The sequence below is a fragment of the Dendrobium catenatum genome, unplaced genomic scaffold (genome assembly GCF_001605985.2).
Source record: "Dendrobium catenatum unplaced genomic scaffold, ASM160598v2 fragScaff_scaffold_1022, whole genome shotgun sequence".
NCBI lineage: Eukaryota > Viridiplantae > Streptophyta > Magnoliopsida > Asparagales > Orchidaceae > Dendrobium > Dendrobium catenatum.
In genome coordinates this window covers 778,202-804,896 of record NW_021319484.1, presented here as the reverse complement: position 1 = coordinate 804,896, position 26,695 = coordinate 778,202, and positions in this window count along the sequence as shown.

Here is a 26,695-nt window from a genome sequence, read left to right as displayed (position 1 = left end):
CCCCTAAAATGAAAAATTTTACATCAATCGTCTTGTGGATGGCAGAAATTATCCTTTTAAAATCTGGAAGTTGAGTTCCAATATAAAAAAATTAGATTTCAATATTTTGATCACACTTCTAATATTTCAACCTCTTTTCCTGCCATATGTACCCAAATTTAGGCTCCACTAGCAAAAAGTATCAACTTGGATATGAATAATGCTTCCAAATAGCCAAAAAATAGCAAGATCAGAGAGGAAATGCAGTTAAAATTAGTAAGGAAGACTTCTATTTTAGTTTAAGAAACTGTCCTAAAACAAATATGATAGGAAATGCTTTTTTGAAAATTTTAAAATGCCTAGGAAGAAATATGATTTTAGTATTTTTTGAAAACTAACAAAATAAAACCAAAAATACAACACACAATAACACTTTTTTTAAAGTTGTGCAAAACAAAATACATGAAACAAGTTTATCTTCAATTGGAGAGGAATATCCAGCTCTCCAATTTTTCTTTCAGCCAATTAGATCACAAATAGCCTAAGAACAATCTAATATCGTGAAGGAACACATAACCCTAATGACCTTATGAAAACCATATATTCAAAGTATATAATAAATTATAAATACCCAAACAACCCTTCCCTGATTCCCTCCCAAATCATCCCTATTTCCTTAATTCATTTCCAACCAAATAAGCCTTCAAATTAGCACAAACATTTTCCTTCTTAAATTAGGAAATATTTTATAATTAATCCCCTCCAAAGCATCCCCCCAATCTACCCTCTCCAATTAGGAAATATTTCCAAATTAATCCCCTCCAAATCAGCCCAAGGATCAACCCAAAAATATGCCCAATTTAATTATGAAATATATATTAATTTATCCACTCCGAATTAGCCCCAAAATTGACCGCCAAATCTAATTTCTTTAATTATAAAATATTTTAACCTCTTAGAACTACTCCAAGAAAGTACTAGCAGGATTGATCCAGGAAGGGCCTGATCTAATAATTTTCTATAAAGCATTCCTTAAGTACCAGTTATCCAATTAATCACGAACTATGAATCTCCAAAGATTTTTATCTCATGAATTTCATTAAAGATAGTCAACTCTGTACTCATTATCTAAGCCTCTTACTAAGCTTCATTATTCATACAAGGCTTTGACCTATAATAACAGTAATACATGATGAAATTTTATATCATGACAAAAACTATACCATTTCCAACTTTCCATCAGAATGTATAATTTTTTTTTTTACTAGAAGTAACAACATTAAAATTGAAGTCATAAGTTATCTTATCATTGGATCCTAATTCTTTGATTTGCTCATATAACAGATCATCATTCATTAAATAATCATCCTATATTAGATGAGTTGCTAAGAAATGTTAAATAGATTCGCCTTTACCATTACGTAAAAAAGTGAATATTATTTGAAACTTTGACATAATCATCGACCACTGAGCTAATCTTCTTGACAATGTTGGATGATTCATCAGATATTATATAGGATTTATTTTGCATATCAATTTTACTTTATAAAAAGGGATATATAGCCATAATTACTATGTGGCAAATAATAAAGTGAGGTTTTTTTTATATTGGAGGATAATTTATTTTAGTTGGAAGTAAACATCTACTAAAATAGTAAAGTGAATTTGATTTTCCATCCTCATTAACTTGTGTTAATAATGGGCTAAGAAATTTACTTAAAGCTATTATACATAAATTTTGTGACTTTCTTTGAATGGGAGCAGCCAGTAATGGGAGATCTATTAGATACTACTTTATACTATTAAATATTTTCTCATAATTTTCATTCCACTGAATGTGAACTTATTTCTTGCATAATGCTACAAATGGCTGACATTTGCCTCACATATTTTATGTTAATCATCTAATTATGCTAATTGACCATGAATAAATCTTAATTGTGTGAGTCCTTTGGGTGGCAGCTTTTTTATTATTGCCATTATTTTATTTATAAATAATTTGATTCCACGATGTCTAACAAAAAATATTAAGAAATTCATTGAGTTGACATTGAAAGCTTATTTCAAAGGGTTCATTTTTAGATTATATTGATGTCATCTTTGAAAAATGATTCTCTGATAACACAAATGGACTCTTTCATTATTTTTAATTACTAGATCATCAACATAACATTCCACCTTATGGTGAATAAGTTCAACAAAATATTTATTAGTGCTCACTGATATGTTACTCCTACATTCTTTAACCCAAATGGCATGAATTTATAGCAATAGACCCCTATCGATAGTCCAAAAGATGTATATTATTTAACTTTAGGAGCTATCTTAATTTGATTAAATCTAAATGAGGCATCCATAAAATAAAATAATGAATGTTAAGAATAAATATCAATAATGAGTCCTATTATTGGAAGCAAAAACTCATTTTTATTACATGCCTTGCGCAAGTCTCTGAAGTCAATACAAACTTAAATTTGACTATTCTTTTTCTTAAAGTGCTAGCTAACTAGGTTGGATATTTCCTATGCTTGATATAACAAAGTTTATTTAACTTTTTAACTTCCTATATGACTTATTGTTTAATATCATGTTACATTCATTGAGGATCTTATTTAGTAGGATCAATTCTTAAAAAAATTTCCATTTATAAACTTCTATGTCTTGAGATAATTAAGGCATTTCCTCATAACTCCTAGGGAAATAGTCTTAAAACTTTTACAATAATTTACGTTTTTCTTTGCCTCTTCTCCATTCAATAAGGAGCTTATACAAATTGGAGATGGGTTTTCTTGAATTTCAAGATTTATTTCTTTTAGATTGTTAATTATAAATTTAATCTGCTCTTCATGTTTTGGAGGTACATCTCAAACCTTAGAGTCTTCTAAATCATATGAGGTTTCTTGACAAAGTTTATTAATGGTTTTATGGTTCACTAAAAAGAGACTATTAGAATCTTGATTATTTTATATAACAAAGCAATATTTATCATCATTAATGAAACATAGAGTATTGAATCTAATGCCTAGTTTTTACTTATTATTATATTTTTTCATATTCCTAAGATATTTGAATTATTGAGCTACACCACTAGTTGAATTTTATTGTGTTAAACCTTGCCTAACAAATATACTTACATAATTAGAATAAAATTAAAAGGAAGTTCTACCATCACATCCAAAAATGGATCATTAAGGGTAACATCTATTTAAATAGTTTTGCTAGTATAGGGTTTAATGACATTTGCTTCAGTGTTAAGGTTTGAAGGTAGAAAAACTTTAACCTCTAGCTTTTTTCCAATAATTTGGGAAAGCATAGTAATGGTAATATTTTCCACATACTTTTTTAATCTCTCCAAGATAGATAAATTTGGATTAGTTTCCCTATTATCTTGTGAAAGTTCAAGAAGCTTGTTAGACCTAATAGAACTATCCCATGGCTAACCAAAAGGGGGGGGGGGGGGGGTGCGTGAATTGATAATTTAAAAATCTCTTGGATTTTAGGAAACCAATTTTTTTTTTAATTTTACTCAATAATTCTGAAATATGTGGATGTTTTTTGAAATAGATTTTAACAAAATATTTTTCAACCACAGTAATATAAAGTGAAAAAATTAAAAATACAATACAAAGTAAACCAACTGAAGAACACTAAATTTTATAGTGGTTCGATCCAAATAGACCAATGTCCACTCCTTGAAGACTCCTTCATGTATTGCACTAAATTAAAGTGATTCTCATTTTTCCCCACATCAAGGTGAAGAAGCCCTTACAAACTATCTTCCACCAACTCGGTGCGATAGAGTACTGACATCCTTTCTCAACCTCCCGATGAAGGCAGAGTACTGACATCCTTTCTCACCCTCCTGGTGATGGCAAAGTACAGACATACTTTTTCATCCTCCTAATGATGGAAGAGTACCAATATCCTTTCTCACCCTCTTGGTGATGGTAGAGTACCATAATAAAATGTAAAATATCTTCTATCAATAGCCTCTAGAGGAGATGGGCAAAATTTGATGAAGGAAAAATATATCCTCAATTTGGGTAACCTTGTGAATCCCTCACAACTCCTCTCACTTGATCTCTCACACTTCACTCTCACAATCTCTCTAAAATAATCACACTCAATTGCCACTCAAAATAAAATCATAACAAAGGTATGAGTGATAGATTTTATGACTTTATATAATAAACCTAAGAAAAATGGTCCAAAGGATTGAAAATTACAAGTAAACCAACCTAGGATCGTATTGTACGATTAAGGATCTTTTGTACAAATAATTTAAAATCTCTGAGCAAACATGATTGAAAGTTCGAGTAGGTTGTTAGACCTAATAAAATTGTCCCAAGGCATACCAAGAAGGGAAAGAATTAGTAATTTAAAATTCTCTTTGATTTTAGAAAAATGATTTTAGATATTTGACACAATGATAGATTTTCTTTTAAAAAAAAAATTTCAACCATAATTATTTAAAGTGTAGAAAATAAAAATGTAGCAAAAAGTAAAGAATAGAAGAACACCAAATTTTATAGTGGTTTGGTCCAACTAGACCTACATCCACTCCCTGAAGACTCCTTCTTCAAGTATTATGCTAAATCAAAAGTAACTCTCCTTTTACTAGCACAACTAAGTGGAGAAGCCCATAAAAAGTCGCTCTTCCAATAACCCAATGTGGCAGAGTACCGATGTTCTTTCTAACCATTCAGGTGATGGAAGAATAGCAGCGTCTATTCTCTTCCTCTTAGTGATGGAAGAGTACTAACAATTTTTCAAACCCTCCTAGTGATGATAGAGTATCATGATCTTCTTTAAAATTCTTCTCTTAAGAGCCTTTAAGGAAGTAGGGAGAATCTTGAAGAGTTTACAATAGATCCTTATATTTGGGCAACCTTGTGAATCCCTTTACAATTTCCTTTCAGAAGATCTTTCACTCTTCACTCCTAAAACACTCTCCTTATCCACTCTCAAAAGAAATACTCATCAAGATGTTGGAGCATTTGTCATTAAAATACTTATAGATAAAAGACAAGAAAAACTATCATGAAAACTAAAAATTTCAACTTGAACATACTCAGATCATATATTACAAGTGTCGATCATCTATAAGAACACTTCAAAAATCTATACATGATTCTGTATGATCCTGATTTTATACTTTATTATGAAAGTTCATTAGGAATGTTAAGCCCTATTGAACTGGCCCAAAGCTAATCAAGAGGGGGGTGAATTGGTATTTAAAAATTTCTCTAAGCAAAGCACAAATACAAACCAAATCACCACAAAAAAATAAGTGCGGAAGATAATAAATGCGGAAGCAGTAAAAAACAAGAACACAAGGGTTTATAGTGGTTCGGTCAACTTGACCTATGTCCACTCCATGGAGGCGCCCTTTGAGTATTGCACTACAATTGTGACTCACCTTTAGCCCCTATAGTTAAGCGAAGATGCCTTTACAAACACCTCTTTTTTCCACACCTGGAAAGGCAGAGAACCTTCCTCCTTTTGCTTCCTCCTGAAGCAGGCAGAGAACCTCGATCTCTTGCTGGAACATACCTCTCCCAACCCTTCCAAGGATAAGAGACTCGAGGGAAGAAGAAGTGGAATAATGCTTGGAGCAACCCTTGTGAATCCCCTCACAATCTCTCTATCACAAGATCCTCTCTCTCTCTCCCTCTCTCTCTCCTTTAGATTTTCTCAGGTCAAGACAGAAGCCAAGGATGTTCAAAAACATTGAACAAGAGCTCTTAAATAGAAGAGCTTTAAAGGATCTCATTAATTGCAAGTTGCCGACTATATCGTCCAGGACGATATGGAAATTATCCTGTCCGATCAGTACAAATCCCATGAGATTGGCCAAAGCATCGCCTTGAATGCAAACTGGATGATTGAAAATTAGCTTGATCATCGAGGATGATCTCACGATCGTCCCGGCCGATCAGTTCAAATCAGAGGAAAATTGTTCATCGCATGGCCCTGAATTCAAGCTGTCCGTTCCAGATCGTCCAGCACATCGCCCTGAATTTGTACTGCCGATATTTATCATCTAGAAGAAACTAAGGATTTTAGAATAGATCATCCTGGCGGATACTGCGATCATCCAGGATGATGTGATCACATCAATCATCCTTAATTACTTCCTTGATTTCCTGATCAATTAAGGCATAATTGTGAATATCGTCCAGGACGATCCAAGATCGTCCTGGCCGATTGCCAAATATACAGAATACTTTAATTGTTTATGGAAGCAATTTCTTTCTACTTTGAGCCTATCATCCAGGCCAATACAAGTATCATCCCAGCTGATTGGCTAATGATGGCTACCTTAATTAAGAACCCCTGATTAGATTTTCTTTTTTAAGCTCGATCGTCCAGGATGATGTAAATATCATCCAGGCCGATTTGAGTAAAAAGAGGAATTCCAAGTCTCTCAAGTGTGTGTGTGTAGGGTTACTTTTCATTAGTCACACCGAAGATTACAATTGACTCAAGAAGGGAAAAAATAAAATTACAGACTGACTCAACCCTAATCTACCCCATCTTGAGCTGGCTCCGTTTTTCCGTCCGATCTTTGATTCCTGAAAAGTCAGTAGGTGACATCCTAGTTTTCTTAAGTGGTTTGAGTTATAATGCCTCTTCCTAGGTTTTGTCTTTTGATCAAAAGTAGGTGACATCCTAGTTTTCTTACATGCATCTAATTCATTTTGAATCTTCAATTTTGTTCTTTTTAAGACTTCATTCTCAATCCTCAAGTTTTTCTTCATCTCTTTAGACTTCTTAAAATCAGAATCAAGTGAGGTGTGTGTGACTTTTAGTGACTCATGCTTTTCAATTAATTCAAAATATTTTTTATTTAACTTATCTAATTTATCAAGTAGAGCCATATGATTTGAATCAATTGTAGAATGATCTTTAGTCATAATTGCATGCTCTTTTTGTAACTCCAAAAATTCCAATTTTAAGCTTGCATGTGTTTTCTTGAGTTTCCTATATGATGCATGAATTTTTTCAGAAACTTCAAGAAGTTTATCTTAGAAAAGTTCACATACCTCTTCATGATCAAGATGATCGTCTGCCATCAAGCACAATTTTGTTGTCTCATTTTCTGGTTCCGTCTCCAATGAATCCGATGCAGAATCCACCCAAAATGCCTTTTGGAGTCTTTTCTTGTCCTTCCTGAACTTGGGTTTCTCCTCAGCCTCCTTTCCTTTCCTTGAGTGATCTTGAAGTATGGGACAATCAGCTTTCACATGTCCAGGCATCCTGCATTCATAACAAACAACATCAGAAGATCCTTTAGAATATTTGTTATCATTACCTTTTCTCCAATGATGCTTTTGTTTCTTCCTTAGAAAGTTTCTGAATTGCCTTGAGATGAAGGAAACTTCATCGCTCTCAGACCCGGAAGAATCGGAGTCAGATTTGTATGAGTGCCACAATTTTCTCTTTCTTTTTCTCACCTGCATCAAGATTTCTTTGATTCACCCCATGCTCGTAAGCAATGAGTGATCCAAGTAAGTTGCCAATTGAATACGTGTTCAAATCCTTAGATTCAGTTATAGCAGTGATTTTAGCATCAAAAGAGGAAGGCAAGCATCGTAAAATTTTGTTTACTTTTTCAAAGTTTGAAAGTTCTCTTCCTAAGGCATGCAAAGAAGTAATAATCTAAGTAAATCTCGTATACATTTCAGAAATTGATTCATGAGGTTTCATACAAAAAAGTTCGTAGTCATGCAAGAGAATGTTCAAATGGGATTGTTTAACTTCATTAGTGCCTTCATAAGTGATACAATATTTATCCCAAATTTCTTTACCAGTTTTACAAGTGGAAACACGCATGTAGTCTTCTGATTTTAAAGAACAGAAAAAATAATTAAGACATTTTGCATTTAATTGAGCCAAATCCTTATCATCTAAAGTCCTTTCAGTAAAAGGAAGTGGAACAGTAATGCTGTTAAGTTTACCAGTTGGAGGTGTATAACCATCCGTAACAAGCATCCACATGCGATAATCAGTAGATTGTAAAAATGTAGACATGCAAGTTTTCCAAAAAGCAAATGGGATATTATCAAACAGAGGTGGTCGGGTAATAGAGTACCCTTCTGGTGTATTACGATTCCCAAAGTTAGCCATGGATCAAAATTTAAAAAGTTTTTAAACTTAGTTTTTATGAATCTCACTCTAATACCACTTGAAAGTTCGTTAGGGATGTTAAGCCCTATAGAACTGGCCCAAGGCTAACCAAGAGGGGGGTGAATTGATATTTAAAAATTTCTCTAAGCAAAGCACGAATACAAACCAAATCACCACAAAAAAATAAGTGCGGAGGATAATAAATGCGAAAGTAGTAAAAAATAAGAACACAAGGGTTTATAGTGGTTTGGTCAACTTAACCTACGTCCACTTCCTGGAGGCGCCCTCCGAGTATTGCACTATAATCGTGACTCTCCTTTAGCCCCCACAGCTAGGCGGAGAAGCCTTTACAAACACCTCTTTTTGCCACTCCCGGCAAGGAAGGGAACCTTCCTCCTTTTGCTTCCTCCTAAAGCAGGCAGAGAACCTTGATCGCTTGCTGGAACTTACCTCTCCCAACACTTCAAAGGACAAGAGACTCTAGGGAAGAAGAAGTGGAACAATGCTTGGAGCAACCCTTGTTAATCCCCTCACAAGCTCCCCCTCACAAGATCCTCTCTCTCTCTCTCTCCCTCTCTCTCTCTCCTTTAGGTTTTCTCAGGTCAATACAACAGCCAAGGATGTTCAAAAATGTTAAACAAGATCTCTTAAATAGAAGATCTTTAAAGGAACTCATTAATTGCAAGTTGTCGATTATATCGTCCAGGACGATATGAAAATCGTCCTGGCCGATCAGTACAAATCCCATGAGATCGTCCAGAGCATCTCCCTTAATGGAAACTAGACGATTAAAAATTGGCTTGATCGTCCAGGATGATCTCACGATCATCTCGACTGATAAGTTCAAATCAGAGGAAAATCGTCCAGAGCATCGCCCTGAATTCAAGCTATCCGATCCAGATTGTCCAGCACATAGCCCTGAATTAGTACTGGCCGATATTTATCGTCCAGGAGAAACTAAGGATTTTAGAATAGATCATCCTGGCCGATCCTACGATCATCCAGGATGATGTGATCGTATCAATTATCCTTAATTACTTTCTTGATTTTCTGATCAATTAAGGCATAATTGTGAATATCGTCCAAGACGATCCATGATCGTCCTGGCCGATTGCCAAATATATACAATACCTTAATTGTTTATGGCGGCAATTGCATTCTGTTTTGAGCCTATCATCCAGGACGATGCAAGTATTGTCCCGGCCGATTGGCTAATGACGGCTGCCTTAATTAAGAACCCATGATTAGATTTTTTGTTTTAAGCCCGATCGTCCAGGATGATGTAAATATCGTCCTGGCCGATTTGAGTAAAAACATAAATTCTAAGTCTCTCAAGTGTGCGTGTGTAGTGTTACTTTGCAACAGCCACACCAAATATTACAATTGACTCAAGAAGAGAAAAAATAAAATTACAGACTGACTCAACCCTAATCTACCCCATCTTGAGTTGGCTTCGTTTTTTCCATCCGATCTTTGATTCTTGAAAAGTCAGTAGTAAAAGACAGTCTGAGACAAGTAAGAGTGTTTGCCAATCATCATAACATTGTTCATAGAACTGAATTTGCAACATATTAGTCATCTCTATAAACTAGTATTATACAGTATGAATAGTTCAAAACTGAACAAGTTTGCCTAGTACAATTGTGTTCAAACTAATTTTTTATACTATTAGTCATATGTACAAACCATACATCATAAAATATGAACTATTTAAATAAATCATGCTTCATTTGGTATGAACATGAATTACCCCATTTCTCACTTTATAGGTCTTCTATATGAAACTAGTATCTTATAATATGATCAGTTCAAACAATTATTGAAATCATTTAGGACAAACTAGTATGCACCCATTTTGCACTCTCTGAGTTATATATACGAACTCCTTTTGTTATAATATGAACAGTTCAAAAAAAAAAAAATGAGTTCATTTGGGATGAACTAGTATGCACCCATTTTGTACTCTATGAGTCGTCTGTACAAACTCCACTTTGTATAGTATGAGTAGTACAAAAAATTTCTCAGGTTTGATTTGATTAACTTTATTTTTGAGGAACTACCATGACAAACCATCCAATATAATGTGAAATCATACAATATGATTAGGTTTAAAATTTAAAGTTTTGGCTGACACCCCTAGTGTCTGTGTGCATGGTTACCCAATTATAATCACACTCTCTCAAACTCAAGAAAAGAAAAAAATTTATAGACTTTAAAATAAGAAACCCTAATCTTATTTGTCTTGAATATTTCAGCTGTCTGTAGTATGATTTTCTTGAAATGTTAGTACTCTCAAAAAACATAAAGAAAATGTATGTAAAGTATGTTAGGAGAAATACTAATCATAGCTATAATATTTTGGTGTCATAAAAACAATCACATGATATAAAACTTAATATTGAAATCTATGTTGCAATAATCTCTCCCTTTTTAATGATGGTAGAATAATTATTATTTGAGTTAACAATAAAAGTCATTTTTGTCCTAAGCTCCCCCTCAATTAATGCTAAATTTAAAAACAAGGGATTCAATTTAAGATTAAAATAATAATAAATTAAAAACAAAGCCTAACCAAATTCTAAAAACACACACAAAACACAACGACAAGATTTGAAAACAAAATAGACATACATAACAAAACACACAATTAAATAACACCTAAATCACATCAAAATATTCACACACAAATTACACAAAAATAATCATACACACAACAAAAAATAACTAATGACTCCCCCTTTTTACAATAACAAAAATTAAAGTACCTCTTGAAAAGATAAGTTTCTATTGATAAATCAAGTATATTATGAAGAAGAAAATTTTAAACTATTTGCAAAGACAATATTAATGTCCTAATTAAAAAAAGAAAGTCTAATATTTTAAATAAAAGTGTAATTAAGATAAGAAAAGTTAACTAGGTTTATTATTCATTCTAGACACACACACACACACCCACACACACACACAAACACACACACACACACACACACACACACACACACACACACACACACATATATATATATATATATATATAAAATAATGAAATAAAGATTAATTATTTTGTAATTCAATAGTGGATATTATTGCTAATTAAATGGATTTGTTTAAGAGGTAGAAAGATAAAGGAAAGAACTTTATGAAGCTTTCATTTAGCGACATGGTACATCTTTTCAATTTTTGACACACTTTATGCATCTTTAAAGTTTAAGCTAATTTTGTGCCTATTTTTACTGTGGCAAACATTGCATATATTTTTAAACCTTTAGCACATTTTGTGCATCTTTTTAAGTCTTACATACTTTGTGCATCTTTTTACATTTTTGGACTTTCCAATATCAATAAATCTTAAAACAAATTCCAATAATTAAAAAAATAAACATATTGATAAATAAAATAAATTAAATATAAGACATCTATTTTGCAACAGTTATAGCTAAATAATATTTGTTTATAAGAACATGAAGATGATCTTCTAATCTACATCTAACCAAAATTTAATTTAAAATTTTTAGAAATTAAATTTTGCAAGGATATTAATTTTTAGGGTAAAGTGTTTTAAAATTTTGTTCTATAAATCAACAACATTTGGTTAGTTTATAAAAACTTAAAATAATTTAAGAAGAATAACTTAAATTTAAGACAAACATCATTTCACTAAGAACATGTAATAGATATATCCAATACATCATACCGGAAAAGGAAAAATAAAACATAGCAAAGCCATCACATGAGATCAAAAGAAATAACACAATAAGAAGTACAAAAAAAAAATTAATATCCTGGAGGGCCTTAGTCTGGAGATGGCAGAGGGGTAAACATCGTAAAGTAGCTATTTATTATAGCTACATGAGTTTTGAAAAAGTCAAACTATCCTCTAATCCACCCCATGGCTTCATTGTACCTCATATCCTACTTGTTTAGGTGAGTCTCTATTTGATGATAATGTTGATCCAAATGTGATTCCACCCTACTAAAATGCTAGACCGATTCTTGTTAAAAAGTGAATGAAAAGAAGCATCAGTAAAGTAGATAGGAAAATGAGTAGCTTGATCAAGAATAATCAAGTTGTACTTCTTTTCTAGAATGTAAGCTTCCAAATGTACTAAAGCCACATTTTTCTCCTTTTACGAGGAAGTCAAATATCTTTAAGCTTATAGATATAGTCCAAAATCAATTGGGCTTCATCTATATCATTGTTGTTCATGATGAGATATGTGATAGTAGATAATAATGGAGTTAGGTTGATACGATCACTAGCTTTAGGTATAATAAAAGTCCTTAAAACATGTTGGATGTTCCAAGTCTACACATCAGATATTATATTGACTTGAGCAACACCTCTAAGGGTTTGATTAATTTCAAACCAGTCAAAATCAAATCTAGAGGTCATTAAGTGCACCTTAACCCCTTTTGTCCAAAGATGTAGGAAGGTGTTTAAATCAACCTTCATAATTTCTACTCATTGGTTAAAGACAAATGTTGACATCCTAGTGTGATTTTCATTCATTATCATGTTTGCAATGAAAATATGAAATGTGTCATGATGATAAGAATAAATAATAGTGAGAATAAAAGATAATTGAGTTGAGTCAAAAATAAGCATAATTGGAAAGTTTGTCTCTTTGGATTAGGAGATGAGATGCGATAATCTTAGCTTCAAAGAAATGATGGTAGGCTTCCTCATTATCTTTTGAGAGAAAGATCTTGTCAAGTTTACCAGAATGAGAGGAAGAGACCTTTGATGTTTGAGGATGCTTGTTTTTGCTAGCCATTTCTAAAGTTAGGATATGAGATGGTTTAAGATTGAAAAATATTGTGAAAAAAAAACCATCAAATACCTTACAATTTAAAGAAAACTGGAATGATTACAGTATTAAAATGGATTCATATGTACAATTATGCGATCTTAAGGGATGAAAATAATTTTGTACATATGAATGAAAACTGCCAAAAATGAAACCACTTTTCATAAACTGTCATTCAAGAGGAGTCATTTTGTACAGCATTTTGGCCATACAATCATACAAATGAATGCGTGTTCATCTGAAAAAATCAAAATAATAATTACCATATGTTGCGATTAGGCTCATCCACATGAAAAATAAATAATACGATCGTATAGATAAAATATAATTTCGTATGTACGATCTTCAAAAAAATAACTGACAATAGAAAACCTACCTATACATACAGATGAAAAAATAATAGATCGTATAGTATGAAGTTTCATCGTACAGTACGATTAGCTTAAAAAATATCATTTTAATTTGTTCATCTCACAAAAAATATCATATATAGTCTGTAGAATTTTTATAACACAAAAGTGGTTCGTACAGTACAAATGAAAATTTATTTCAAGAGATGTTAAATAATTATTGTTTTAAAAAACAAATCTCCCGTGATCCATGACATACAATAATGAAAAAAAAAAACTAATAAAAAAAAAAACCCAACACAAACTAGAGAAACAAATAACCACTAAGAACCAAACAAAGAAATAAACCAAACACATCAACATACATGAAATACATTACAAATACAATATGCTAAATTACATGTTTAAGCATTAATATCAATCACACCAAATCTAGTTCTTAAGATGCTAAAATTTTTAGTAGCTAGTGGTTTTGTGAAAATATTTGTAGGTTGATCCTTAGTAGGAATATGATGTAAATAAATTTATCCTTTAGGCACATAACCTGTAATGAAGTGATGCCTTATAATTGCAAATCTGGTTTTATGAATTATAATTTTGTTGATAGCAAACATTCCTATTTTTTCTATGATTTCCTTGCCCACTAATATTTCAGGTCAATAAGATTAACTGCAACTCAAGCCAGCTCAAGATTAGGTAGATTAGATCTGAGTCAGTTTGTAAAGTATTTTTTTCCTTTTTTGAGTCAATTATAATCTTTCTAGTGCTTGATGTTAAGTAACCCTACACAAACACACTTGGGTGGACTTTTTCTATCTAACTTAGAGTTTTCTAAATTTGTTAAAATTGTCCGAGATGATCCAAAAATTATCATGGATGATCGATCAAAAATAATAAATCCTAATTAGGGCATCCTGGTTAAGGCAGCCATCATTAAGTAAATCATCTTAGATGACTTTTGTATCAACCGGGATGATATGCTCAAATCAGAAAGAATCAGCCACTAGATCTATTTAGGCAGGTTTATTTTTTAATCATCATCCAAGATATTGGCCTGGATGATGGGGTTTAATTATGTCTAAATTGATCTGGTAATTATGGAAAGTAACTAAGGTTGATTGATTTGATCATATCATCCTGGAAAATCACAGGATCGGCCAGGACGATCAGTTTAAAAACCTTGATTGCTTCTGGACAACCAAAAATCGTACATCATCTATTCAGAGCGATGTTCTAAAAAATTTTGCATATATTTGAACTAATTGTCCAGGACGATTGCGAGATTGGCCTGGACGATCAAGTTATTTTGTTTTTATCTAGACTACCATCCAGGGCGATGTTCTGGATGATATTCCCTTATTTGTGCTAATCATACCGGATGATATATTATCAGCCTGAACTATATATTGTCATCCTGGATGATAGGAACAAAAATATTTTTAATCATCCTAAGTCGTCCGGGCTGATTAAGCTTAATTTGTACTAATCATACGACACAATATCAATATTATCTTGGACGATAAAGTCAGTTCTTGAAAATCTATTTAAAGGACTCATATTTTCTCAAGCATAAGAGTCTTTTGCTGCAGCCTTGGCAAGAGAGAGCCTAGAGGAGAGGAAGAGAGAGGGAGAGAGAGGGAGGAACTTATGAGGGGGAGCTTATGAGGGGGTTTCACAAGGGTTGCTCCAAGAAAGGGTCCAAGGTGTCTTCTCCAATCATCATTCCTCTTGCTTGGAGGCTCAAGGGAGGTCTTCTTCAACAATTGATCGAGGTTCTCTGCCTGCTTCAAGAGGAAGCAAATGGAGTCGGTTCTCTACCTCACCGAGGTTGATGAAAAGGAGTTTTTTGTAAGGGATACTCCGCCTAGCTGTGGGAGCTAAAGGAGAGACACTAAGTTAGTGCATTACTCAGAGGATGCCTCCAATGAGTGGACATAGGTCAAGATTTGACCGAACCACTATAAATCTGGTATGTTCTTTCAATCGTTTTTACCTACGCATTTTATTTCAACACATTGTTTTTCTTGTGGTGAATTGTGTTTTTGTTACAGTTCAAGATTTGATTGAGAAGTTTTTTTAAAATACCAATTCACCCCCCCCCCCCCCCCCCCCCCCCTTCTTGGTCTGCCTCGAGACTAGTTCATAAGGGCTTAACATCCCTAACAAACTTTCACTTATATCTATACATTTGGATCTTGAATGTTGAATATGATTCTTTAAAATATATATGACACTTGTATTATTACAAAAAATTAGAATAGTGACAATTAAAAATTCTAAATTCATTTGTTATTATTTTAACCAAAGAACATATGCCACACAACTACCTAAGGCTATGTATTCTTCTTTAATAGTAGAAAGGGTGACTTAATTCTTTTTTCTACAAGATCAAGAGACTAAAGAGTTTCTTATGAATTGACAAGTTCTAGAAGTACTTTTTTGATCTACCCTACATCGTACAAAATCTAAATTAGAATATATAATGATTTTAAAATAAGAGTTGTGCTCAGTATACCAAATTCCTAAGTATTGAGTTCTCAAAAGATATCTTAAAATTCTTTTAACAGTAGTCAAATGTGATTCCTTTGGATGAGCTTAAAATCTAGCACACAAATAAAACCTAAAAATGATATATGGTCTGCTACCAGTTAAGTAAAGTAAAAAATCTAATTATTCCTCTAAATTTTATTTGATCAAAATTTTTTTTCTTAGAGTCCTTATTTAATTGCATTAAGGAACTCATTGTTGAACTCACAAGTTTAGTTATGTCTTTTTCATATTTCTTAAAGATGTCCTTAAAATACTTTCATAGGCTACGAAATATTCCATCCTTATTTTGTTTTATGCTAAAACCAAGAAAGTAACTTAAGTCTCCATCAAACTCATTTCAAATTTACTACTCAGTATTTTTGAAAAATCATCACAAAATTTTTATTGGTGGATCCAATCAAGTTATCATTAACATATATTTGAATAATAAGTATGTCATCTCCTACCCTATTTAAAAAGAGTGTTGTCTACACTTCCTTTAATAAATGGCATTTCTAGTAGAAAAGTGTCAAGCCTCTCATACCAAGCCCTAAGTGCATGTTTTAGTTTATATAATGCATTTTTTAATTTAAACATATTGTTAGGGAATTCTGAATTTTAAAAACCAAGAGGTTTCTTAACATAAACATTCTCTTGTAGCACCCCATTAAGAATGGTATTCTAAACATCCATTTGAAATAATTTAAGACCATTAAAATAGGCAAAGGCTAGTAACACTCTTATCACTTCAAGTCTAACTATAGGGGCAAAAGTTTCTTCAAAATTAATTTTTTCTATTTAAATATACCTATTGGCCATAAATCTTGCATTATTTCTAACCATTTCACTTGAGTCGTTCTTTTTATTTTTAAACACTCACTTTTTTCCAATAATACTTTGATCTATAGGCCTTTCAATCAATTCCCAAAAATTATTTCTAAAAAATTGATTCAATTATTCTTACATGAATAAAATTCAAAATTTATCAAAAAGTGCTTGATTTATATAAGTGGGTTCAATCATTGATATAAAGGCAGGGTGGTTCACTTCTTTGTTAAATCTAAGCCTAGTTCTAATTGAAAGTTTGAGAAGCACTGGGAGGGGGGATGAAATGTATTTTAAAAATGAATCCTAAATAGGAGTTCTATTTTTTGATTTTTTTTTTTGTTTATTTCAGAATAATAACTTAACTAATCAAATATGGAAGCTAATAATTTAATAATAATTATAACAATGGTTATAAAATTTTAAACTACATAATGGAATACTGAAATTAATTTTTTACCACGCAATTATTGCAAAATTAATAGCAATAAAAGTAAAAGCTAGAAAAAAGAAAAAGAACACCAAAAATTTCTAAAATTGTTCGGTTAAAATTAACCCACATCCACTCCCCAGAGTCCTTCACTGTGAGATTTGCACTACTAAAAAGAGGCTCTCCTTCTACTGCCATAGTAAGGTGGAGAAGCCTTTACAAAAACTCACTTTTACCTTCCCTGATGTGGCGGGGTGCCGGATGCTATGTCCTCAAGGTGATGGTAGGGGACCTTCTTATTTTTCTCCCTCTTAGAGAAGGCAAAGAATCTTAGAGAAATTTGACCTAGAACCCTCTTCCCTTAGAGATCTCCCCCAAAACTCCCCCAAGCAATAGGAGGAGCAAGCGTGCAACTAGGTCGGAGCAACCATGTGATCCCCTCACACTACTTCTCTCTCAAGCACAAGCGCTCCTTCTCCTTCCTATCACAAGCCCTTAATCTCTTCAAAAAGATCCATATTAAGAGTTCCTTCAGTTGTTACATTCCTACCTCTTCTTTTTAATTAATAACAACATTATATATAAAATAGGATTCAAGAATCTCTAAAAACTAAAATTAGTTGTTTGTATTCATACAGTATAATCCCTAATTATACATAACAATCAGTTCAAATAAATTATCATCCTAGTAAGAAAACTACAAATGTATTACAATATTTTAATAAATCATAAGTATGATTTGAATTTGATCAAGTATGATCTACTTTATTTCTTTTATTTGTACACGAAGAATGCTAGGATGATAAAAAATTATCTATATTCATCATCCAGTATGATCCTATTCATACAGTATGATCAGTTGAGTTTAAGCAGTCTATCTTATACGATGTATTAATCATAGGGTAAGATTAGTTCAAAAATTAAAGTTTTACATAGCATGATCTTTGGTACCTTGATTCATTGTATGGTATGATCTAGTTCATACAGTATGATCATCAATCATTAATTAAAGCTTGATTTAATTGACTAATCACAAGGGTTAATTTTTTTCAAAAAAAATTTCTTTAAAAAAAAGCTCTCCCCCTTTATGTGTGCACGATGGTCATTCAATCTGTATACACTATTTTGTGGCAGACTCAAGAAATAATAAAATAAAGAAAATAAAAATTACAAACTCCCTCACATCTTATTATACCCAATCTTCAGTCTTTAGTTGTCTTGAGTAGTGTGTAATTTAACGGAAACGTTAGTACTCATAAATAAAGTAATATTCAAAATATTTAATATAGAATAAAATATATCAATCAATATTATTTTTCATGATCAAAATCACAAACTAGGGATCATAGATTTCAACAATCTCCCCCTTTTTATTGATGTATAATAATGTTACTTGGTAAGCAAGATAAATTTTTTTAAAATAAAAATATGATCATAAAAACATGAATAAAAATATTTCATTTTAAATAAAATAAACTAGACTAAATTCATGAAACAATACATACTTAAAAAGGATATAAACTAAGGAAAGAAAATTTATCCCCTTTTTAACATCACAAAAATGAGGAGTATAAAAGAAAAAAGTAGAGCAATATATTAATAATAAAAAACATAGGAAACAAAGACTAGTCAAATGATGGATCCTGATTACGTGGTGGTGGTGGTGGAAGAAAGAACTTATAAATGGAGGCAAAGTGATGATCGATCGAGGAAAATATTTTACCAAACCATCATATGTCATCCTCGTGCTGATGGTATTGTTCCTGGATACGAGAGACAATTTGGGATTTAAGTCAGTTGAGCCACTGAATAATATCATCTTGAGAATAGGCATATGCATGTCCTCTTGATGGAGCATGTCCTCTTGTTGGAGTTGCCTCCCCTTCTTCAAAAAATTCTAGGTAAACATGCTCTTGCCCCCAGTGAAATAAGATACATAAAGAGGCATCCCTATAGAAAATAAGGACATTATTGGGTTCACAAGGATAGGTCAAGTAGTTTTTGTGGTGAAGAATATATCATATGAGATGCCCTAAGGCCATATTTTATTTCCTGTGGGTGCTAGGATAGAAAATTTGAGTCATGTTCTGGATATAATCTATAATCATGTTAGCTTCATTAAATTTGTTATTTGACATGATTAACTAATTGAAGACAAATGGAATTGGGGTCATGTGTATCATATCTCTAGTTTTTAGTATTATGGATGTCCTAAGATTGAGTTGGATGATGCAAGCATTATGTGTTAAGGATTGGAAAAGTGGTTAGTGCTGGTTTAAAGAAACATTTTTAAGAAGCAAATTTATGAAACTTTAGTAAAAAATCATTGGTTATAAATGAGTGGGATCGAGGTCCATTTGTAGAAAGATCGATATGTTCAGTGAGGTCTACTTTAGTGATTTTGATATTTTGATGACAAACATATGAAGTCAAGGTCAAGTTATCTAGGTTGATTCTAAGGTTTACAAGGATCTTATAGAGTTGCTCATAATTAAATGAAAAGGCTAGGATAAGATGAAATTAAAGGGAAGTGGAAGAGGAGAGGCTCATCACCTCAAAGTTAAGTGTAACTAGATTTAGCATGCGAGAAGGAGTGATCTTTCATGCTTTGAATTAGTGGTAGGCATTCTTTTCTTTAGCGAAAAGGAAGCTGTCGTCATAGCAACGAGAGGAAGAGGAGCTCCCGAGAACCATTAAACCATATTTACTTCCATTAGCCATTGAGTAGAGAAGATTTGAGAAAGGTTGAGTGAAGAAAGGTTAAGTGAATTGAGTAGATTTCCCTTCCTATTTATAGAATTTTTAATTATTTGTAGAATACAATTTAGAATCGTACAAAAAAATTAAGGAGTTGATTCATCCGGGCAACCTATTAGGAAAAGTTGGTTAAATTGTATAGTATGATCATAATCGTATTGGATGATATGAAGGAAATATGTTTGCCCCGAAGGGTTAGCAGTATAGCCTTTGACAAAAAGTATTGTATAGTATGAACATGTGTTCATGCAGTATAATCAAGAATAATATAATACTGGCAAAATTTAATTCATCCCAATCCATTCTATCACATAGATCATATCGTTCAAAGTGAGATATCATACAGTATAAATGACAATAATATTGTACCAAATGAATTGAAAGTGTAGATGATCAGTAACACGTGGATCATATAGTATGAATAAGGTTACATACAATACAATGTGAAGAACAATGATCTAATCTTAATTGCCGATTAAATAGAGGGTTGTGATCTGTACATTTGTGATAATCATATAATATGAATGTGAATCGTACAATACGATATTTATAAAGAGTTGAACATTTTGGTAATTCAGTGAAATGAGTTTGTGAAGATTAGTAAACATTTTCAACCTTTTTTTTTTTTTTGAATCAATCATGAATGTCTATAACACATAGTTTTGTCTTTAAGGTGTTAAAGGTGTTATAGGCTAGTAGTTTTATGAATATATTTTTAATTTATCTCCTGTAGCTATATGGTGCAGTTATATATCTTCTTTAGCTACATGATCACTTATGAAGTGATGTCTAATGTCTAAACATCTTATTCGAGAGTGTTGAATTAGATTTTTTGATATAAAAATTGCACTAGTGTTATCACATTTAATTAGGATAGTTCCTACAGGTAATCCATGATCTAAGAGTTATTGTTTCAACCATAAAACTTGTGCAGCATAACTTCTTATTGCTATATATTCTCCCCCGACCATGAGAAGGGCTACATAATTTTATTTTCTATTGGTCCAGGAAACTAAGGATTGTCTTATGAATTAACAGGTTATAGAGGTGCTTTTTCTATCTACCCTACTCCCTACAAAATCAGAATCTAAATATCCTAAGATTTTAAAGGAAGTGTTGTGTATAGGATATCAAATTCCTAAGCTTGGAGTGCCTGGTAGATATCTAAGAATTCTCTCAATAACAATCAAGTGAGACTGTTTTAGGTCAGCTTGGAATATGGAATAGAGACACACACTAAATATTATATCTAGTCTACTTGTAGTTAAATAGAGGAGTGATCCATTTATTCCTAAAAATTTTATCTGGTCTATTAACTTTCCATTCGGGTCTTTGTTTACTTGAATGGTAAAACTCATGGGAGTGTTCATGGAATTAACACTGTTCATTTCATATTTTTTCAGAATATCCATGATGTATTTAGTTTGGCTAAGGAATGTTCCATCCTCCATCTATTTTACACTAAAACTAAGAAAGTAATTTAGCTCTCCCATCATTCTTATTTCAAACTCCTTACTCATTATTTTTGAGAATTCGTCACATAAGGTTTTACATAAATTTGAATAATGAAAATTTTATCTTTTACCCTTTGTAGGAATAGGGTGGTATCTATAATACTATTAGCAAATCTTCTATCTAGTAATAATAATCCAAGTCTTTCTTACCAAGCTCTAGGTGCTTGCTTTAACCCATATAGTTCATTTTTTCAATTTAATGCATGGTTTGGAAATTATGAGTTTTCAAAGCTGCGGGGTTACTCAACATAAACATCCTTTTTGATTACCCATTTTAGGAAAGGACTCTAAACATACATTTGATACAATTTAAAACCCTTTAAGCCAGCAAAAACTAATAGCACCCTTATGGCTTCTGTATCAGCTTCTAGGGCAAACGTTTCCTCAAAGTCTATGTCCTGAATTTTGTTATACCTCTTAGCTACTTGTATGGCCTTATTTCTTATTATAAGTCCTGAGTAATTCACCTTTTTTTTAAAGATCCACTTTGATCCAACCATACTATTCTCTTTAGGTCTCTTGATTAATTCCCATACATCATTCCTAATAAATTAGTTCAGCTCTTTTTGCATCGTTATGATTAAGAATTCCCCCCCTAAAGCTTGATTAATACTTGTGGGTTATATCATAGAGATAAATTCAAAATGACTAACCTCTTTTATAAGTCTGTACATAGTTCTCACATATTCAAATGAGTCTCCTAAAATTAATTCCTTAGGATTACTAAAAGAATATTTTTAATCTCTAGGCAGTGATTCCTGAGGTTCAACTCTATCTCCAATGGTAAAGGTTTCTACCTCCAGAATAGTCTCTGCCTATTCATCATCAAATTTAGGTTCAAAGATCCTATCTAATTCATCAAATACTATATGGGTAGATTCTTCTACTACCAGGGTCCTCATATTAAAGATTTTATTGGCTTTAACAGCAGTTGAATAACCTAAAAAGAAGTATTCATCAGCCTTAGGATCAAATTTTCCTGGGGAGATTTTCCATTGATTAAGATAAAACATTTCTAACCAAAGACATTCAAGTGGGAAAAATTTGGTGTTCAACCCTTAAGGAGTTCACAGGATATTTTATCCAACTTATATTTAATGTTCCCTCTATTTAAAACCTAACAAGCAGTGTTCACTACTTTTGCCCAAAAAGTATCTTGGAAGAGTGTACTCAACTAGCATTGCCCTAGTAGCTTCTACCATGGTTCTATTCTTTCTCTCAGCAATCCCATTTTGCTAAAGAGTCCTAAGGGAAGAGAAGTTATGCTCTATTCCTATATATTGAAAGAAGGATTCAAACTTTTCATTTTGAAACTCTTTATCATGATCACTATAGATTATTGAGATTTCTCATCCTAATTTTCTTTTGAATACAAATGGAGAAATTTCTTATGTATTTTCATGCTAGAATGACATATTCTCTTATGTCATAGCCTAGAGTCATCCATTATTATTTTTAAATACAAGTAACTTGAATTTTAAATGTATTTAAGATCTAACATATATACATTATTCAATCATTTTCCTTCTAACACAAGTTTATCATTAAATCTAATCAAACATTTGTTGGAGAGAAACAATATGTCAAATTCTTTGTTAGATAATTGCCTAATACTTAATAGATTATGCTTTAAACCATCAACTAATAAAGTATTTTCAATTACAATTTTTTTGGAATTTTCAATGATTCTTGAGCCCACCACTTTTCTAGTGGTGTTTTCTCCTAATGTCACCTTGCCTACTATCTTAGCTTCTATTGTAATGAACTCCTTCATGTCTCAAGTCATATGTCTTGAGAAGACACTATCCAGGTACCACATGCTGTTAGTAGGTCTTTGATGAGATCATCCTTATATTGTCATTCAAAGATTAGATTTGGGAACCCAAGTGAATATTGGTTCCTCCTTATTATTCTTGAGTGAATGAGATATATTCATGATATGATGTGATGAATGCATCTTAGGTCTCTGACCAAGATGTGGCCTATGGTGAATCATACAAGTATGAGCTATATGACTTAGCATTCCATAACAAAAGAAACTAACACCGGGAAATGGGTTCACTTCCTATGATTATATGATGCATGCAATTCTAAGGGGTTATTCAATTGAGCTAACAAGGGTGATGGTTTATTATTTTTAAGTGCTGTAATGTTTGCTTGCAAAACTTTATTTGCATATTTATAGGCTTCCACTTCCACTTTTCATGCTTGCTCAATGCTATCTAATTGATAAGCAAGTTCATGTAATTCCTTAAATTCATTTTCTAGCTCAATATGTGATGTTCTTAAGGAATTGTGTGCATCCGATAACTCAATGTGCTTCTTATTTATTGTATCAAATTCATCAAGCATGGAAATGTAATATCTATTTAAGTATAATATTCTTTAACTAAATTAGCATATATTTGATGTTAAGGTTAGAATATATTTTCTTTAATTTTCTATACGAATCATGAATTTTTATAGAAATAACTAACAATTCTTCATAAGAAATTTTACAAACCCTTAGCCATTGGACAAAAATTGTTATTTTACGATTGCCCTTAGCCATTGGACAAAAATTCTTTACATCCTCCTCTACTTCTTCTTCTGATGATTCTGAGGAAAAGTCAGCCCAAATGGCTTTCTTTGTCTTTAACTTTCCCTTCTTGTACTTTGGCTTCTCCTCGCCCTACTCCTTAGTTGTATGGGTCTTCACATTGGCGAAATCAGCTCAGAGATGACCTGGTTTTCTGCACTAAAAGCAAATTGTGTTAGATGTAACTTTAATACTCTTTTAGCTTTTATCCTTATTCTATTTTTTTTATGACGCCTTAGTTATATCTTCATAAAATTCTTGAATTATAGGTCATCAAGGCTCTATCGTCATCTTCCTCCACTACAGAACTGTCTCTTTCTGAATTGTTTGCTATTAGAGCCACCGTTCACTCCTTCATCTCTCCTGCATCTTTTTTCCTCTAACTCACTCCTTACTTGTAGGTTTTGAATGACCCAAGTAAATTGTCAATGAAATAAACATTTAAATCTTTGGAATTAGTGATTGTATTTATTTTTGTATCATAAGAACTCTATAAGTACCTGAGAATTTTATTGAACTTTTTTGAATTAGATACCTCTCTACCTAGTGCATGCAAGGATGTCACTATATGGGTAAACCTAGTGTACATGTCAGATATTGCCTCTTTAGGTTTCATCTGAAAGAGTTAATTACCATGTAGTAAAATGTTTAATTTAGACTGTTAAACCTCACTAGTTCCTTTGTACGTGTTATATAATCTGTCCTAGATCTTCTTACCAATAGCACATATGGACACTCTCATATAGTCTTTTGATTTCAATGAGCAAAATAAATAATTCAAGCATTTTGCATTTAAATGCGTAAGTTCCCTATCCTCTTTTCTCCATTCTTTAAATGATATTTTAGACTTAACACCATTTAAAACCTGAAAAAGTGCAGTGTAACCTTCTTGTACCAACATCACCATATGGTAGTTTATAGATTGTAAAAATGTAGACATTTAACTTTTCTAAAAATCAAATGTTATTTTGTCAAATAGGGGTGGATGAGGTATGGAATGCCCTTCCGCAGTGTTATGATTACCAAAAAGTGCCATGATAGCTTTTCACAAGGTTTTAAAACACTATATTTGAGACACTACACTTATACCACTTGAAAGTATGAGATGCACCAAGAGGTAGGGGTGAATTGGTATTTTAAAAATGAATCCTAAATTGGAGTTCTATTTTTTGAATTTTTTTTTGCTTATTTAAATGAGATAACTGAACTAATCAAATTTAAAATTTAATGATTTGATAACATTTGCAACAATGGTGATGAAATTTTAAATCTTATAACAGAATACTAAAATCAAAATTTCACCAAGCAGTTATAGTAAAATTAAATATAAGAAAAGTAAAATGTAAAAAAATAGAAATAGCACACCAAAATTTTTAATAGTGGTCCGGTCAACCGTGACCTACATTCACACCTTGGAGTCCTCAACTCTGAGATTTAAACTACTAAAAAGCAACTCTCCTTCTGCTCCCACAGCAAGGAAGATAAGCCTTTATAAGAACTCACTTTCACCTTCCCCGATGTGGTGGATTGTCGGACGCTATGTCACCCTCTCAATGATGGCAACGAACATTCTCAATTTTCTCCCTTCTAAATAAGGCAGTTATCCTTCGAGAACTTTGACCTAGAATACTCTCCCCCTAGAGAGCTCACCTAAGCCATAAGAGGAGCACGAGTGTAGCTAGAAAAGGGCAACCATGTGATCCCTTCATACTACTTCTCCCTCATACACAAGGCCACCTTCTCCTTACTATCACAAAACTAGAGTCTCTTCAAGAATCTCCCTCTGAAGAGTTCCTTTAGCTGTCGCATTCCTCTTACTTTTTTTTTTTAAGAATTACAACATTGTATATATAATAGGCTATTAAAAAACCCTAAAAATTCAAATTAGCCAATTTTATTCATACAATATGATCACAAATCATACAGCATGATAAGTTTAAAACAAATCTTGTCCTAGTACGAAGGAGTATGGATATGTAACAATTTTTCAATTCATCATACAATATGATACCAATATCTTCTAGTATATTCTACTTTATTTCTTTTGTTCTTATGGAACAAATGCTGGGATGACCAAGAATTTTCTTAGTTCATCACCATGTACGATCATATTCGTATAGTAGGATTAATTGAGTTTATGAGGCTCATCTTATACGATGTATTAATCATATAGTATGATTAGTTTAAAAATCAAGGTTTTGTTTGGTACGATCTTTAGTATGAAAAAAAACCACCTCGGTTCATCATACATTATTATACATTACGATCATCAATCATTAATAAAACTTTGATTCCATTGACTAATTATAGGGGTAAATTTCAGCAAGATTTTATATCATCATATAGTATGATGTGTTTAAAATTAAAATTTTAAAATCATATTTAAATTAATCTAGAGGTTAGGGTTAAGTGTTGAAAATAAATCATACAATATGATCAAGGTCATACAATATGATTAGTTCATAGAGGCTAATTTCTAATTAACTGTTAAGCCACCCTTTTGAAAATATATTGTGCAGTATGATTTAAAATTGTACAACATAAATTATTTTAAAAAAATATTTTTTTCTTTTAAAAAAACTCTCTCCGAGTGTACGTGCATGGTCACTCAATCTGCATGCACTATTTTGTGGCCAGACTCAAGAAATTAAAAAAATAAGGAAAATAAAAATTAGAGACTACTTCACATTCTGTTCTGCTCAATCTTGAGTCTTTATTTGTCTTGAGCAGTGTGTAATCTCCCTTAATGTTAGTACTCATAGACAAAAGTAGCATTCAAAAGATTTAATGAAGAA